This window comes from Patella vulgata, chromosome 2 (genome assembly GCF_932274485.2).
Source record: "Patella vulgata chromosome 2, xgPatVulg1.2, whole genome shotgun sequence".
NCBI lineage: Eukaryota > Metazoa > Mollusca > Gastropoda > Patellidae > Patella > Patella vulgata.
The window spans coordinates 72,860,127-72,878,358 of NC_065880.2; positions in this window are offsets into that span (position 1 = coordinate 72,860,127).

Consider the following 18,232-nt stretch of genomic DNA (forward strand, 5'->3'; position numbering starts at 1 on the left):
AATCAGAAAACAGTTTACAAACCAATCGTTTCGCCTTCGTTTTTATAAGGGTAGATAACCATATTCATGCCCATTTACTGAATGATTTATGTAAATAATGTATATATTTATAATTTATTTATATTTAATTGTATTATCAAAATCTGTAGTATGTGTTGTTGATTTCAAATATGTTTGACATCTATATGTTTGACTTTTGTTATTATTATTACTATTCGTTCTTTGTCTGAAATATGTCATTCTGTTATGTTTATTATTATTGGACTTATACTTGGCAATTTGATTCACAATAACTTGGCAACGATATCACGTGGACATAAAATTACGGGAACGAATGAACGATTCTAAATAAAATTAATGACCCAACATTATTATATGAACGTCTGGTCTTCATTAACATAATATATAATTGGCTGTTAATAATAACGCATTTAGAATTGGCCAACTCCTAACATTGTCCGATGAGAGTTACTTCCCTTTGCCAACTTCCTTTTCAAATAACAATTTATGGGATTGGTCGATAAAAATAGCACAATTATCAAGGGCGGATAACTTGAAAACGTGTCTCCCCCCCCCCCCATAGATTAACCCAGGGTATAGTGGAGTAGAACGGAATGAGTACACTGGGTAACCGAGGATTGTAGATGGCATCTTCCGTTAAATGGTTACACACAATTCTTGGGGTCATACAAACAATTCTACCTAAACTATCGCAAATCAGCACTACTAGTTCCACATCTTGCTATGCATGTAGATGGCATCTTCCGTTAAAAGGTTACACACAAATCTACCTAATCCAACTCACCTCGTCGCATCTTCCGCTAAATAATTATACACAATAATGATACCTTATTTGAATTCATTGGCCCGACATCAGCTTTTCACGAAGAACAAAGATTAGCACGTGAAGAGATAATCTCGTCTGTAACATAATCAATAATAACCAACACCATTAGTAAATTTATTGATATAATACTTCGTCACTTGAAATATTATATTATTGTGGACCCAGTACAGAACCTTTCGGCACGCCTGGCTTAATCGATGAAATGTGTGACAAACAGTACCACATAGCTGTCTGGCTTTATGCAGTTAAAGAAAATCCATCGCAATTATATGATTTTGCGGTTTACTAAATCTGTATGAGAAGTCCGAACGTACTATGGCCCAGTTCGTCAATCGATGCCCAATTGTCCAAAGAGCAAGCGTCCCAAGATTGATGTCGGTCGTACTTGGCAGAGCCTCAGACTTTGTTCGAAGAGCGTCGCCCCAATAAGCAGAAGAACAAGAAGATATCTAGCAGAGTGATTTGGCCATGGACGCCATCTCATTTAGATATACTGTTAGTATGAATCTGCACTGATAAACAGTCGACCTAATATGTAATAATAATTGTCTGCCACGAGGCATGTTTTTAACCAAAAGATCAAAGCAAATCACTGTAAAAGCAAATTGGATTAAATTTAATTTTAAATATTTTAAAGTCGATGTTTAGTTAGCATGATAATAAGAGAGAAGAAATGAGACCATAAAAAACTAAATTTTAAAAACGAGCAAACCCAATTGTACGTCACATAAGAAGCTGCTGTAATCAACGTTCATTTCAATTTGCATGATATGTTAAAGGTCATGAAGATTTATCTACAAATGGCGTGACACATAACACGGGTTTTTTAAAAAGTATAATAGTGCGATTTTTTCGATTTAAAAAAAGAAATCCCTGAATAGTGACATAGGAAGGTAATTTTTACATAAGGTATTGAAATTTTAAAGTGTGTTTGAATTTTAAAGCAAAGAGATTGCAATGTCGACTGTTAAAACCTAAAGAAAGTTATATACAAAAGCTACACGAATGACTGAAATGGGGTGTGAGGTCTTACTTTTCTGCACCAACCGTCTTGGTAAGGGGAGAATTGAAGTTCAAATTCAGGCGCTTATTCGTTGATCTTGGACCTTGCTTGCTGGAGATAAAATAGAGTTTTATCTATACTAATAGTGATAGTGTTGAGATAGTTATCGCCTTATATAATAATAATTTACATTGACCATTTATCATTCATTGTGGCTTATATCCGACAAAAGCTTGACAGCTTTATACCTCACAATAGTTACTTCTTTCTTGGTAACACAATTATTTGTTGGAGAAGTTTAGCGGATATATGTTAGTTCAATGCCTTCTCGACTATGTTCTTTTGCACTGTGACCTGCGAGAGCGATAAACAAATTTTATCATTGTACCAAAGAAAACTAGCATATCCCCTCATCTTCCTTTGGGCCAGTTTAGAGTTCTGATGGATTCCCTGACAGTCAATCTGGTTGAGCTACGATCTGGCACGATTTGCATCTGATCAAGATCTTAAGCCGTCAGTGATCCTGCTGCATGCCAATCAGTTCTGAATATGAATCATAACTTAGATCTATTGGGTGTCACTATTTTGTAGTATACCATGGTCGTATAAATGATAATTGGGTTTTAGTAGTATTCTGGTATACGTTCTGGTCGTATAAAATTGGAGAGCCACGGTAGCTCAGTGAGTAGAAGGTTGGCTCCTGTGTTCGATCTTTGAATGGGCCGAGAAAGTTCATCGTGATTTTCCTGCGTGGAACCTGACAAGCGACAATGTATAGTCGTTCGGATGGGACGAAAAGCCGAGGCCCCGTGTACACATTGACTCACTCAATATGTTTAAAACTGTCCACTCGTTTTTCGAAATCCCAGACGGTTCCAGGGATAACTATAACGCACTAATTATTATTAGATTTGCAATCATATTTTCACTTGTACATTGCTTGCTTATTTCTAAAAATTTAAATCCATTCCAGAGACAACTGTAATACAATCACTGTAATCATAATTTCACGTGTACATTGATTATTTATTTCTAATATGTAAATACATGCATCTATATCTGACAGGGAGAAGGGATCAATATGGGCTATGCGTGTTCCCCCCAATCCCTTTACGGATACAAATCTGAATAAAAGTATAAAACCAAAAAAAAAAAAAAAAAAATTAGATAAAACTCAGTACTCAATATTCTTCTTGGAGTGGATTTGAGTCATGACTTAGATCTATTCTGTAATGAAAGTTGGGTGTTACTAATTTGTAACGTACTAGTATACGTTCTGCTTATTGGTTTAGTGGGCTGATCACGTAATCGGCAACAAACATAGGAATGAATGAATTTTATCAGTGACCTACTGGAAACGTGGCGAAAATCCAAGGTTATCGCACGGTTCATCCTTCAAATAGTAAGTTAACACTACAAACAGTTGGCTATCAAATTACATTTTATTTACATTTCATTATAATAGTCTATAGTAATCGACACGTACGTTTATATACTCAATTTTTAATTTCTATAGTTTGGATAAATATCAAACTTGTTAATAAAAAGTCTTTTTTTTTTAAGATAACACGAACCATTTTTATGACTAACAATCATTAATATATATAGTGAGTATTATCCATAGAACTGTCTTGTGTTATATTATGTTCAATCGCTAAATGTCATCCGAAAGGTATACTCCTTTAAGGGTTGCTGGGGTTGAGGGATGTTTGTTTAACGCGTGCGTTTTAGATTGTAAGGTCTAACACTGAGTCAAGTGGCGTGACAGTGAATATTGTTTCCTGCCAAACTTTGTGGGTTTCATCCGGGGCCTCCCCACACACCCATTGCTAATGACGTTATTATTGGTTATTTTTTACGCTACAATTTATCTCCGGTTTACATGGTGTTTGTGTGTGAAGTGGTGGTGGTGGTGTGTGTGTGTGGAGGTGCGGGGGTATATCTTATTAGTCAAATATAACGTATACTATATGGACAAACGGTTTTTGAATAAAAACACACGCTAAAAACAATCTGCCGTATTTGAAATGGATAGCAAAACATTGCTCATTTTAGATTTGATCACCCAATTAAATCATAAGCCTTCTAAAGTGCAGCGGTATCTATTATACTTTTCTCAAATACACCTTCAATACAGATATACTTACGGACTTCAAATCAAATAAAAAAAAATAGAATTCAAATGGGCGATCTACATTACAAGTTGCTGTTTTTGGGGGTTTTTTTTTTTTAGATTGTTTGGTTTCCAACTTGCTGGGAATTTTCACCAAGTCATAAGTAACATTATCGTAATTCAGAGCCGTGCATTGATTGTAAACGCTCTACAGATCTTAGTTTAAAGAGGGAGTTATTTCGTTCTTCACAAGAGACTTGCCTTGATTCCCCAAACTCTATACTTGGTTGTATACAAATATAAATATTTCAGTGGGGTTTTTAGGCTTTACTAATCGATCCACCGACAAATTAATCGATTCGTCGGTGCAGGACGAATAGTCTGGCAAGGAAATTTGTCTAGTCATTCGGACGGGGCGAAAAACCTAGGTTCCGCCATTGCCATTGGCAGAACGTTACAGATACCCTGACAATTGGAAATAAAAATAAGAATAAATAAAATGGAGTTTAACGCCCTATTTTCTGCCCCAACGGGGCTAATAAAGATGACAAAGCTTGTAGCGCCACTGTTATATTAAAGTGTATCCCGGTCGTTAGTTGGTGTGGAAAAGTAAGAAGTTTAACCCATCTTATCAATTCAGTAACCCATTTTTATTTCAGTAACCTCATTTTTTTCAGTAACTTCATTTTATTTCAGTAATTCGTCATATTACGTGTATCTGTAATGCAAATAACATTGTGTGTTACTTGATATATCACCGTAAAAAAGACTTACAATCATTTACGTTGACCTAAATTTGTCAGAATATAATCCTACCATTCGTGTATATCTTCAGTTGTAATGTATGTGTTATATATGGGACAGGAGAACTTGTTAGTTTGTAAATAGATTGAGTTTAGCTTAAGTAAACACTTGTCTTATTCAACAGTAAATCTGAATACCACCTCAGCTTCGGCCTCCAGTTTTTGTTTAATATTTGGAAGTTTGATCCGTGGCTCGCAGAGAAGGGGACGAGGGGCGACTGGCCCGGGTGGCGGTGGTGGGTGTGTGTGTGTGGGGGGGGGTAGAATATAATTGAATAAAAACTTTATTTCACCAGAAAATCAAGTCCCCAATCAGAAAAGACGGGAGAAAACGCCCAAACCACATTAGAACCAAAGATTAAACTGGACCATTGCTGAGGTAATGAAGCAAAGACAGATTATAATTAGTCTGGAAGATCTTAACAAGTATAAAATACTTTTTGATTTCTTTTTCTGAAAAATAAAATACTAAAGTAATCCCAAACAGCTGAAAATATTATTGATGTGTCATGTAAGATTGTAACAAGGTTTATGTGAAACACTTTGATAAAATCCTTAATTTAGTATATATACTTCTTATTTCTATATTAGATACATCAACAATCTACATTCCGACCAAGATGACTGCAGGAATAGCGTGATCATTCTGTAAGACAGCGTAGAAAGATCGGACGAAGAGGCGGATTTCTGTAGGAAACTATATGTGAGAGTTCGGTGTATAAAACGGGGGGAATGGTCGTGTACGACTAACAAAGAAAGCAAAACAAATGAGATATCGTTACGGGAAGAGGGTCCAAGATGCTGACACACTAGTTGTTGATCCTTGATCCTGGTGGATAAACGACTTGAACCAATCACACGATCCAGTCATGATGAATATAAGTTTAGAATCTTGCACAAGGGTGGAATATGTCAAACTGGAGACAAGAGGAAAAGGTGCACAACAATGGACAAGGTGAGAGAATGTACCAGCGAGACAAAATGCTACATAATAGACACAGGTGAAAAATATAACAATACGAGCAAGGATTTGGTGGATAACAACAATGTCGATGTCGGGCTGTCTAAAATTATGGACATGTTTGAAAAGAATAGCACCATACATCTCTAACATCACCAAGGACAGACACTACAAGCAGTTCAAGTAACAAATATAACATCATGGATTGATATTCAGTCTGTAAAATACAGATGTTTCCAAAGACAAGGCTTCCGAAGCAACGAAGGGAATAAAGACTGGACCAGGTAATAAAAACGCGGGGTTTTAAAATGACACTATATGTACTTCTTCACATGAAGCTCATCCACCCACAGAACCTGTTCTATCAGTGAGTTCCTCTAATGTGGGAGTACGCTGGAAAATCCCGATGAACTTTTTCTGCCAACATCGGGATCGAACACGGGACTTCCAAGAAAGCCGATATTGCACATAGCACAGTCATACAGATGTGACGTTTTGTTAAAGAATAGGCAGTCTTCATAAGACATTAAACCCAATTTCATTTTGAGTCATGACATGACATCACAAACCTTAACACGCCACTGAGTTTGATGGTAATCCGTTAAAACTAGAAAGTGAGCTGATGGATCAACGTAAAAAATAGTACAATGTGTAAGGGTGTGACTGAATAGCTTTGTAGGGGATACAATGGATAACATGGTTTAAAGGCATCTTCATAGATCATCTTACAGAGAAAACAGGGTCAGTTTTCTACAATCCCACGGTGTTATTTTGTACACGGTGAACAGTCCATTTGCTGATTACACCATTTTGCCTATACCGTTTTTTTAGGATATCGAATTTTTATCTATTGGTTTGGATTGTTCGTTCTTGGTTTTATTTTATTTGCTTGAATAATATAACTGTCTCTGTACAACAGCATACAGACTTCGTGAGTATGGGGCTGCAAAACCATTACATGATTTAGAAAAGTCTTCATATTTTTATTGCATAGTAGAAATCTCCGTTTTTGATATATAGATAATTATTAGTTTAGTGATGGCGGGGTGGTCTAACGCATGCGCTTTACAAATGAAATAGAGTTAAACGTCTTACTTTTCTATACGACTGGGTAAATGAAAACGGGCTAACGGCATACAGTGGGCTCTAGGCCATCAAGTCAAGTGGCGTAGTTTCGATCCCAATATTGTACGTGACAATGAGTAGGGTCGCCTGTCCAACCTCGTGGGTTTTGTTCGGGTCTTAAAGAACATTATACTATAATATCTTAGTCCCGAAATGACATAGTTTTTCGAGTGGGCGATAAACCCATCCATTCTCATTCTCTCTCTCTCCCTTGAGATCGAGAATCTTTACTTTGCTCATTATCAACAACATCCTCGACACAAGTACCATCTTAATGTGTTGAACTTCGCCACCGCGACGATGATGACGAAGCGATATCAATGAAATTATAAATGTGGAGGTCCGAGGGGCAGGTGTGAGGGGGGGGGGGGGGGCGCAGGTGTGAGGGGGCGGGCTGGGATCCGCGGATTGACTGGGTTGAGGGGTCGGACTGTTCCGTTCTCAAGAGAGTTTTGAAATGTTGGGGCAGAGAAGATGAAATCTGACGTCTTTTAGCCGGTTAGTAATTGGGGCAGAGAAGATGAAATCTGACGTCTTTTAGCCGGTTAGTAATCAAACCCATCGGATCAGAATGCAAGTTAGTCCACGAGAAACAAGATTTGGCGCCGAACAAAAATCTTGACTCTACATTCAATCAAAAAGAGACTTTTCGTAGGATTTCGACAGTCGGCAAATATCTAAGGGCATCTGGGCAATTGCCCCGCATGCTTTTAATGGCAGCGTGTCATTTTTATCCATAGCTCCGCTGTTCCAGCGCCCCTGTATCTATCAGTTTCCTTGGTATTGGTTTTGTCATTTAAATAATCGATATGTGTCAGTAGTTGTATTTTGAAAGTGATCTTAGATGCAGCAGACTCGTTTCGGGAGCAAGAAGATGACGCTGTCTTTGTATTATATATATATATACTATTCAAAAAAAGTAGGGGATATTTGATTTTGGGGGCATAATACTAAAATATGCAAATGACTACGAAAAAAGTCACTATAGAACCTAACAGAAGAAACATTTCAATTTAAAAGTGACGCCCAAACGCACCAATAGCTACCGCATGGAATGCAGGTGATGCTTGGGATCATCATGGGGGTCCAACCCAAGATTTGCACGACCCCGACTTTGAATGTTACAGTCATTGTGGCATTGAATTCCAGGGTGGAAACATCAGTTTAATTGTTTTAGTGACCAGAAAACAAATTTTGATATGCGTCGGCTTACCCAAAATGAAAGGTTACGTGCCCTTGGCATGCTACAGATCGGCACAACACAGGCGGTTGTGGCGCGGACGATGAATGTTTCTCAGTCTGTCATAAGCAGGCTATGGTCCAGATACCGTGTTACACATAATCTGTACAATACAGACCACGCTCAGGTCGACCAAGGGCGACAACTCAAGCCCAGGATCGATTTATCCGTACCTTGGCCTTGAGAAATCGTGTCATCACAGCAAATCAGATCAGCGCTCGTCTTCAAACAGACACTGGTGTGAGAGTGAGTGGCCAGACGATTCGGAATCGACTGCATAGGGGTCACCTTCGCGCCCGACGTCCTCGCGTGATCCCTTGTTTGAGAGATCATCACATTCAGGCAAGACGTCGTTGGTGTAGGGATCGTCAACACCGGGATAATCGACGCTGGAGCAATGTGATGTTTTCAGATGAGTCAAGGTTCACTGTTGATTTTTTGGACAGACGTAGGAGGGTGTGGCGTCGTCGAAACGAGCGCTTCCAAGACGTTAACGTCATCAGACATGATCGATTTGGGGGTGGTTCTGTTATGGTGTGGGGAGGCATCACTGTTGCTGGAAGAACGGCTTTACATGTTGTTGCAGGGCGTGTTACAGGTCAGTACTACCGGGACAACATCTTGGCAGTCCATGTTGTGCCGTTCGCACGACGTCATGGCCGCCGTTTCATCTTCCAGGATGACAACGCAAGATGTCACAGGGCCAGGATCGTTACAGGTTACCTCCAACAACAGAACATCACCACATTACCTTGGCCAGCACTGAGTCCCGACCTCTCCCCCATCGAGCATGTCTGGAACATGCTTGGACAGAGGTTACGTCAACGTCAACAACGTCCTGCCAATGTCCAAGATTTTGCTGCTGCGTTGCAACAGGAATGGGACAATCTGGACCAAAATGACCTTAGACGTCTCATTAGGAGTATGCCACGTCGGATCAATGCTTGTTTGGCAAACAGAGGAGGATTTACCCGTTACTGACTTGGTTGTGATGCTGTGGTAACTTTGCTGTTTGACCCCGGGTATCATTTTACCCTTATAATGGTCAGTCTGTGCCTTACTTAGTCTAACGATCATTTGGAATAAATCGATGAATGTGAACTTCATTTCATTTTGTCATTTGTTTCTTCGTCAGTTTCATTAGGTGACTTTAATAACACTTAAAAATCAAATATCCCCTACTTTTTTTGAATAGTATATATTTCTCCTATTTCTCACTCATTGTAAAGCGATAAGTAGTTATTCTCCGGTCGATGGAGGTTGATGTGATATTAAATCTGTAATTTTATATCGAACCAGGTAAACATTTCAATTTTAACAGCTTAAGAAATGATACGTTTGTGCCTTAAGGTAAATCTTCTCTTTAAAGATATGACTCTCACTGAATCTTATCCCCAGGTGATCAACTGGTTTGTGGTGTTAAAAAACGGTGTTCACACCAACAAGTGGTTATTCGTTATATACTAGTAATAGGATCTGGGTACTTCAACAATACACTATCAGTCCTTATCTACGTCTACTGAAAGTTGATCAAGTATCAATGTTTATACGCATGGAGTAGTTTTACATATTAACTTTCTTATTGTACACGTCTGCACACAATGGACAGACACTATTAGAAAATGACCTTTTCTCGGTTGAAGGTGGCCGAACTCCCACGATGGGGACATTTCTACTACTGTGCATAGTGTTAAGATAGACCAATGGCATGGTACACTTGGGTGGCGTTTTAAACACCGAAGTTGTCCATCCTTTATTCCAAATACATGTACACATTCGTATGCAGACTGTTGACCATTTCTGGAACCATCCGAAGCCAAAACAGTATTCTTAATGTGTGGCATTTCATGCAATCTTTGGGTGGTTACAAAAAGGTTTAATGGCATTTGTCGAGTTTAATTTTTGCTCCCAAATGAATGACTGTGCACCAAAGTTACAAATTCTAAATTGCATTCTATCGCGAGTGAGTGTCGTACACAAGATGATTGATGCTTTAGCTAATATTGAAATCAACATTTGACTGTATGATCTAAAAGTACCATGATTGCATCTATCTGTCTTATTCCAGTCTCTTACATGTCATATTCACCTTGGGTACAGGAATTGAATCTGTTAAAACAGCGATTAGTCTAATTAAAATTAGATTACGATTTCGTTTCGGTTTTTCTTACTTGAACTACACCGCATAGGAAATGGAATGAAACGAAACGATATAGTCTAGTGACACCTGAGTGACCTGACAGTTATCACACTGCAACAGCAACATTACTTATTTTACTTCTGACACCATGTTCTGTTCCTGGTCCATAGTACGCTCGTACTTGTTTATTTAGGTATGTTACATTCTAAGTTATAATCTTCAACAACACCATCTAGATCCAAAATTAGATCATAATAATCACGCAGAGACCAACTGCAGATTTCGTCAAGGTCGCGGGATGTAAAGGGTTAAGGCACGTGATTGTTACAATATTGTCAATCTGATTAAAGCACATATTATCCTATTTCGTTTCTTTTTTTATAGATCAAAATTTATTTTTACTTGTCTTTACTACACTAGGATCTGGAAGAGTTGTTATATTACCAGGGCCCTTATTCACGAAAACTTAAACTAAGTTACAACCGAAATTTTAAGAAATACTGCAACTTCATTGGATATATGCAAATTGATTTTACTGGTCAGCCAATCGAATTGCAGTATTTCTTAAAATTTCGATTGTATATTTGTTTAAGTTTTCGTGAATAAGGGCCCAGCGTTTTTGTTGAGTTGAGGGATAAGCCAACAAAACATTCTGTTACGGCGACTTTTTGGCGTGCCATGCACGGAACTGTGGGTAAACCACTAGAACGTTGATTGATTAATCAATGTCTGACGTTATAGGGTCAAAAGCCGTTCGTACAACCCCTGACACGACCTTCGGTTACAATTTGTCAGATCTTCATGTAGTGTAGGCCATCGAAAGTATAAAAAAACGAAACGAAATATAGATCTGTATTTTAATCATATTGCAATATTGTGGGTTAGGGTTAGGGTTAGCGATAGCCCTGTTTAAATTTCGTGACCTTTGACCAAATCTGCAGTTGGCCTTAACATTTAGACCTAACCTTCTAGACACCTCTGACTTTTGGTGTGAATACAGAATAACTGTTCAGAGTCTATAAAGAGAATGTTGATTGAATAACAAAGACCTAATTATAGAGGTTGGGATTAAAGGCGTGAATTATCTGTGAGAATAATACCGAACCGTGGATAAAACATAGGTTTGCCTGTATACAACAGTTAAATTAATAAAAAATAGTGTGAGAAAACTTGAAATTTTTTTCAATTTTCCCGTCCTAATTTATCGTGTCAAGTGTCAACCTTGTATTAAGGTAATAAATATAGTATTTGTGGTGTCACGGTTCATTGGTTTTAGTGTATGTAACTTTTGTATTTTCGAGCTCAAAACGCCTAATTTAAGATAGACGTATAAAGATTTATATAACTGGGGAGGTCTATGAGGTGACGCCCCTCGGAATAATAATGAGGAATTTAACGATGTGCGGAGAATAACATCTAATCTATTCTCGCGGTTTGAATTTTGTTTGTTACCTAAGTAATATTAGGTTAGTAGAGTCTACTGTATAGTACGGGTTGTATTTATTAGTGGCTTTAGGGCTACAGAATAGAAATGAGGTTTAACGTTCAACTTTGCTGTAGCAACTGGGCTAATGAAGATTTTACGACGTGCGGAGAATAAAATCTAATCTTTTCTCGAGGTTTCAATTTTATTTGTTACCTAAGAAATATTATAAAGTTTATTATATAACACACACTATATTTATTGCGTGGCTTTTGGGCTATAGAAATGAAATGAGGTTGAACGTTCCAATGAAATGAAATGAAATGAAATGAAATGGGGTTTAACGTCCTATACTGTTCTGCTCCTAACCTGAGCTAATGAAGACGGACATACGCCATAGAGTGTGCTATGAGGGAAATTTTGCCCGGGCAGCGGCGCTACGGCCTACTCTTATATCGAATTCCAACTGCCAAGGGATCTTTTACGTGCACGCCAATGTGTACACGGGACCTCGGTTTTTCGTCCCATCCGAACGACTAGACAGCTGTCCTTGTCAGGCCCTGCGTCCTGCATCACTGACAAGGGGAAACCACGCCGGAAAATCGGGATGAACTTTCTCGGTCAATGCAGGGATCGAACACCCGACCTCCAGACTAGCGAGCCAGCGTCTTACCCACTCAGCCACGTGATCCCCGTTTCTGTAGCAACTGAGCTAACGAAGACGTGCATACTCCATTCAGTGTATTATGAGAGAACTCCAACTGTTAAGGATTCTTTTACGTGTCCAACAAGTCGCCAAAGTGTACACGGGATCGCGGTTTTTGTCCCATTTGAACGACTAAACACCGTTCCTTGCGAGGCCCTTCATCTTGTTCCACTAACAGCGGACACCCACACCGGAAAATCCCGGGGAACTTTCTCAGCGAACACTTTGATCGAAACCAGGTTCTTCTGGTTAGTGAGACCCGTAACTAGGGGGGGGGGAAAGCAAAAAGTTTCGGTCCCCCCCCCCCCCCCTGTGTGAAAACATTTTCGACCATTAAAAAAATAGATATACATTGTCCGTCAATATTACAGCATCCCTGAGAACACTTCCCGCCCCCCTCGTTGCTCTGAGCTAGTTACGGCCCTGCACCTTACTCAACTTTTTATATTTACCTCTTTTTCAAAAGAAAATAATTGTATCCGGCTACTAGAGTAAAAAAGGCTCTGTTTTACTTGATTGTTTTGTGATGATGGTTGAAACAATCTTTTTCGAAATTAGATGTCTTTTTTGGTAGTGGTGGGGGGGGGGTCTATATGTCGTGGAAAAAGAAATTACTCCAGGATTATGGAAATCACATACTCGTAACTGCTGGGATTATAGTAGATCATTGCATTTGGAGCTGGTTTCAATCAGGTGACATCCATTGTTCTGGAAAGCACGATAAAGATCTTGGGTGTTGGCCATGTTTGAATAATAAATAGAGTAATCATTTGAATGAATGGGTGTATCTTTTTATCATAAGTGAATAAATAATGAAATAACTCGATAGGTCTTAGTAACATGCAGTGTTACAACTGTGTTAATGCCGACTGCAGAAAATTACACTTGGAGGAAACTGGTAGGGAGAGCAATTATGATGCAGTTGAGAATCTCTTTTAGTTTTCAGTGCATGTCATCATAAATCATTAAAGTTATGTTGTGTTAATGTTTACTGTAAAAAGTTGAGTTTGAAGTAAATTTGTATATATGACATTAGATCACCTGGAGCGTGTTCAGGAATTTGAGTAGCGGGGGATCCAAGGTGGAGACAGCGTCGAGTTTGGCGTGGGGCCTGGAAGGATTACCCGAGAATATGATAAAATCAGAAATTCTGAGACAATTTTTCTTCTCGTTTTGATGCATACATGTATAGAATGTAGGTTGGAGTGACTAGGAGAACAAAATTATGCCCTGTGCGATCGGAGTGGGGTAGGGCGGCCCCCGCCTATGGACATCTGGACACCCGCCTACTTAAGCAAAGGTTTCTTGGCAGTATCGGCACACCGCAAACCTCATCAGATTCCAGTACCCTACATCTAGCCTCGGCTGTATGACGAAGTCCGCCATTGGAACTACTTTCAAGTTCCCGGATTACCAACGGCGTTGCCCATGACGACGCCTCTGAAGAATGTTTTATCATACAAATATTTCAAAGTCTGAAGCTGTTTTTCTTTCAAGTTTATCCGATTTGCACTGAAAATTCTACACACGCTTCGAACGACGCAATTTTGATAACTTCTTTTTGAAAGGGCAAGTTTTCTTAATAAGTAAACCGGTGCCCCATCGCAATTGTATAGGCGTAGGTACATATCGCTTACCGTCATGGGGGGGGGGCGAATGGTTAGCACGTGCGTGCTGTATCATAAGGCCTGTCATTGAGTCAACTGGCGTGGTTTCGAATCCCCGGTTGTCCAACCTCGTGGGTTTTCCCCGGGTCCTCCGGTTTCCTTATTCTGCTAAAGACCCCAACGCGCAAGCGAATTATTAAAATAAAATTAAACCATATGTTAGTCCCGAAATGACCTAGTATGTGTCGAGTGGACGTTAAAACCCATTTCTATTTCTCTCTCTCGCTCTCTCTCTCTCTCTCTCTCTCTCTCTCGCTTATCGTCATAAAGCCGAGGCTAGATGTAGATTAACGGAATCTGCCGAGGTTTGCCGAGAGTGGCGGATGACTAAAACTTTTCAGGGCAGATACTCTTAAAGGGACATTATGCCTTTTTATTTCGTAGGAAAACTGTTTGCCTGATACCCCGTGATGTCTCCGATCAATATTACAAGTTTTCAGAAATCGCTTTTTTCTTAAGGAAGTTACAGGCACACACATCACCCATAGTGGCATTATAACTCTCTTTAAAAATAAAACAAATAATGGAAACTTTGTCGAATTTTTCTTAAATCAAATCATGGTCTTGAATGTGCAGTTCGTAAATTGTTCTGGTGATGTTATAAAATAACTAAATGCTGTTACCTTTGCTAAATAATAGAGAAGCCCAACAAAAATGCAATACAAGATAAATCATTTATTGATATTGTTGATAAACACTTTTTTCTTTTTCTTTTTTTTTTGTCCGGAAAATTCCAATTTTCAACCATTTACATATTATGGTCGAGTTTGGTGTAGTTTTCGGGATAGCTGAATTCATTTCCATCCAATATTGGTAATTAGTGATACCGCCAAGTCAATATTAGGGGGAAATTCAAGATGGTGGCGATTTTGGGTGGGGAATGATCAAGTTTAAAGGTAGCTGGATACATTTTCATGCACATTTTGTCATTTGGGTGCACTTTTAAGTGCCCCCCCCCCCACCAGAGTCATTATCACCATGTAACTTGTAGATTCGGCAGGGGAGCATAGACTAGACCAAGGGGTAAGTTGTGGAACAGAATCTGGCGTGGATGATGTACACTTGATCCCATAGAGATCAGGACAGGAAGTCAATGTACCACCCATGTAGATGTTTCAGCAAGTCTGCAGGGCTTGGATAAGAAAAAAATGAAAATCATAGCTCAACCAGATTCATTGTGCGTTTTTTTAACAACTCCCGTGAAAATTTTATTTCACAAAGTAGACCAGTTCTTAGATTTCCGATAATTACGTGCGTTTAAAGTTATTTTGAATACGATATTATTTAAAATCAATTATATTTTTTTAATTCGTGCACTTGATTCTCTTTAAGGTGATTATTATTGTTAGCATATTTTGTGAGTCAGCAATAAATAATATTCAGTTTTAAGTATAACTTATAATATATTACCAAAATAAAGGTGCAACTTCTCAAGCTTTTCCTTTGTCGGTGGTGCAGAACGGATCGTCTGACAAGGAAAATTGTCTAGTCGTTGGGAATGCACGTTGTCGAACCCGGTACCTCATGGTGAGTATAGAATAGATGAAATTGGGTTTAACGTTCTACTCTCCCTGTTCCAGCCGGGCTAATGCAGACTGTCATACCCCATGCAGTGTCCTATGAGTCAATTTTTCCCTGGCAGCGACTGAATTCCAACTGTTAAGGGTTATTTTATGTACACGTTGTCATGTACACGAGACCTAGTTTTTTCGTCCACTGACAAGGGGAAAACACGCCCGGGAATCCCGAGGAACTTTCACGGTCAACACCGGCCGGGAATGAACCATGAACATCCAGATTAGGAAAACAGCGCCTTACTCACCGAGCCACCGCGGCCCCCGTCTTGGTTAGCGAGTCAGTATTTAATAGATTTGAAATTTTGAATTATTGTTTAGAAATGTACAAATCGAACTGAATAAATTATCTCGAATACCAAGGGGGCACGATAAGTCACGTCCTATAAAGAGAAAAAGAAATAATGTTTGAGGGCGCGTCAACAATGTGGCAAACATACGTCGATCTCCACAAAAGACAGACATGAATTTAACTCAGAAATATATCAACATTTAGTTTTTTATAACTTTCTAAAGGTGACATTGCGAAGTTAAACACTGGTGTAGGATAACAAACATATGATTTATGAAACAAGTTATTTGAATAAGTTTATGGTGAGTTTAACAGGATGCGACACAATAGCTTCGTTAAAGTGAAATTAAATGAAATGGGGTTTAAAGTCCTATGTCTCGGGGCTAATGATGACGGGCATACGCAGGCGCTACGGCCTACTCTTATTTCGAATTCCAACTGCCATGGGTTCTTTTGCGTGCATGCCACCGTGTTCACGGGGCCTTGGTTTTCCGTCCCATCCGAACGACTGGACACTGTCCTTGCCATTCCCCCCGTCGTGCACCACTACCAAAGAGAAAAAAACGTTGGGAATTCCGGGGAAACTTTTCAGCCAGCACCGGGATCGAACATGGTTAAATTCTGGAATAGATATTACGGTTAATGTTCTCTCTAATTTGTATGTACACTTGAAATTAAGCTGTATTTCATGGCTAACAAAACTGATTTGGAAAATAAAAACAGATGAGGTGGCCCATTTTATTAAGTGATACGGCGGTATCTGAGATTGACGGAGAACTAGAATATGTTTGTATATGGACTAAAATTTGCGCGTACATTGTTTTCTTTTGTGTGGTTTTGCAAAACATGTGTGATTATGGTTAATATCTTAATATAACGGTTCTTATAAAAAGAAAGAGTTGAAGAAGACGCCGTTTTTCTTTTATAATTTGCGCACTACTACGCAATTTCTTTTCTATGCTTCAAAATTGGCTAAAACACTTGATAAACTATTTTTGGTTCTCGTCACTCTCTTTTGATCATTTTCCGGCGTAGTTCCCTCTTGTCAGTGGTGTAGGGTGGAGGACCTGGCACGAGACAAAAAGCCGAGGTCCCGTGTACTCCTGACAGCTGGAGATCGAAATAAGAGTATAGCCACAGCGCCGCTGTCCGGACAAAATTTTCCTCATAGCACACTACATGGCGCATGCCCGTCTTCATTAGACCAGAAGAAGCTGAACCCCATTTAATTTCTTCTCTTTTGATCAGGGATTATACATAAAAGTATAATGTATTTCTCGGTAACGCCATGTGTATATACATGCTTAATAGCTCTGTTGTATTTTTAATAAAAACAGGGTGCAGTTAAATTTTAGTCTTAAGAAAACCCCCGGCATGTTTTAAAGTCTAATAACTTTAGTCCGTGACAACAAGGTGTGAACTGACACTATGTTTATAGTAACTATATAAGTAAAAAGTACCCGGTCAACTTTTCAATGTAGTAATATATTGAATACCTTTTACTGTAAATATACTAATTACATATATACATTTATTGATATTATTGTAATGTATATGAATACCGGGCATAGTTCATATAGATATTATGTAGATATAATATAATAACCGTATTTAATATAAAGGTACGAATGGCATGTTTATATCAAAACAAATAATATTGTTCTTATAAATTCCCCGGAAAACATATATTTGTTAGAATGCACAGTTCTTTTATTTGTTGTTTAACGTCTCGCTTTTTTTCTGCACGAATTGGGCTAACGAAGTCGTGCATATACATGCTCTGTCTACTCTTAGTTCAACTTCCAACTGTCAACGTACACACGGGACCTCATTTTTACGTCCCGTCTGAAAGACTAGACGGTGTTATTCAGTCCCCACTCCACCCCCGTCCTGCACCAATGATGCCAATCGAGTTATCGAATGCGGACAAAGGCACTGCAGTGTATGCTGCGCAAAATCTTGCCCGGCAGCCGCGCTACGGCCCGTAGAGAAGGTTCCACTATTGATGTCTTCCGTCTTGCCCCAGCCACAGTAGTGAATCGTTTTAAGGACTTCCTTAGAGCAGGTTTTGTCATGATTTGATGACAAAAAGGTTACTTAATTTCCATCTAAACCGACCCCAAACTGTACCGCACATGGTTTAACATATAATAAACCAATTCCCATTGAAATAAAGGTGAAACCTTACCGCATAATTATATGATTTGATAAAACCCAACTGCTACGTGAAATTTCTGTACATTTTACAATGGCCGCCGAACCAGAATTAGAAGACTGACGTGATTTCATGTCACTTTAAAAAAAAAAAAAAACTGTTCGGTAAGATAAGATTAAGATT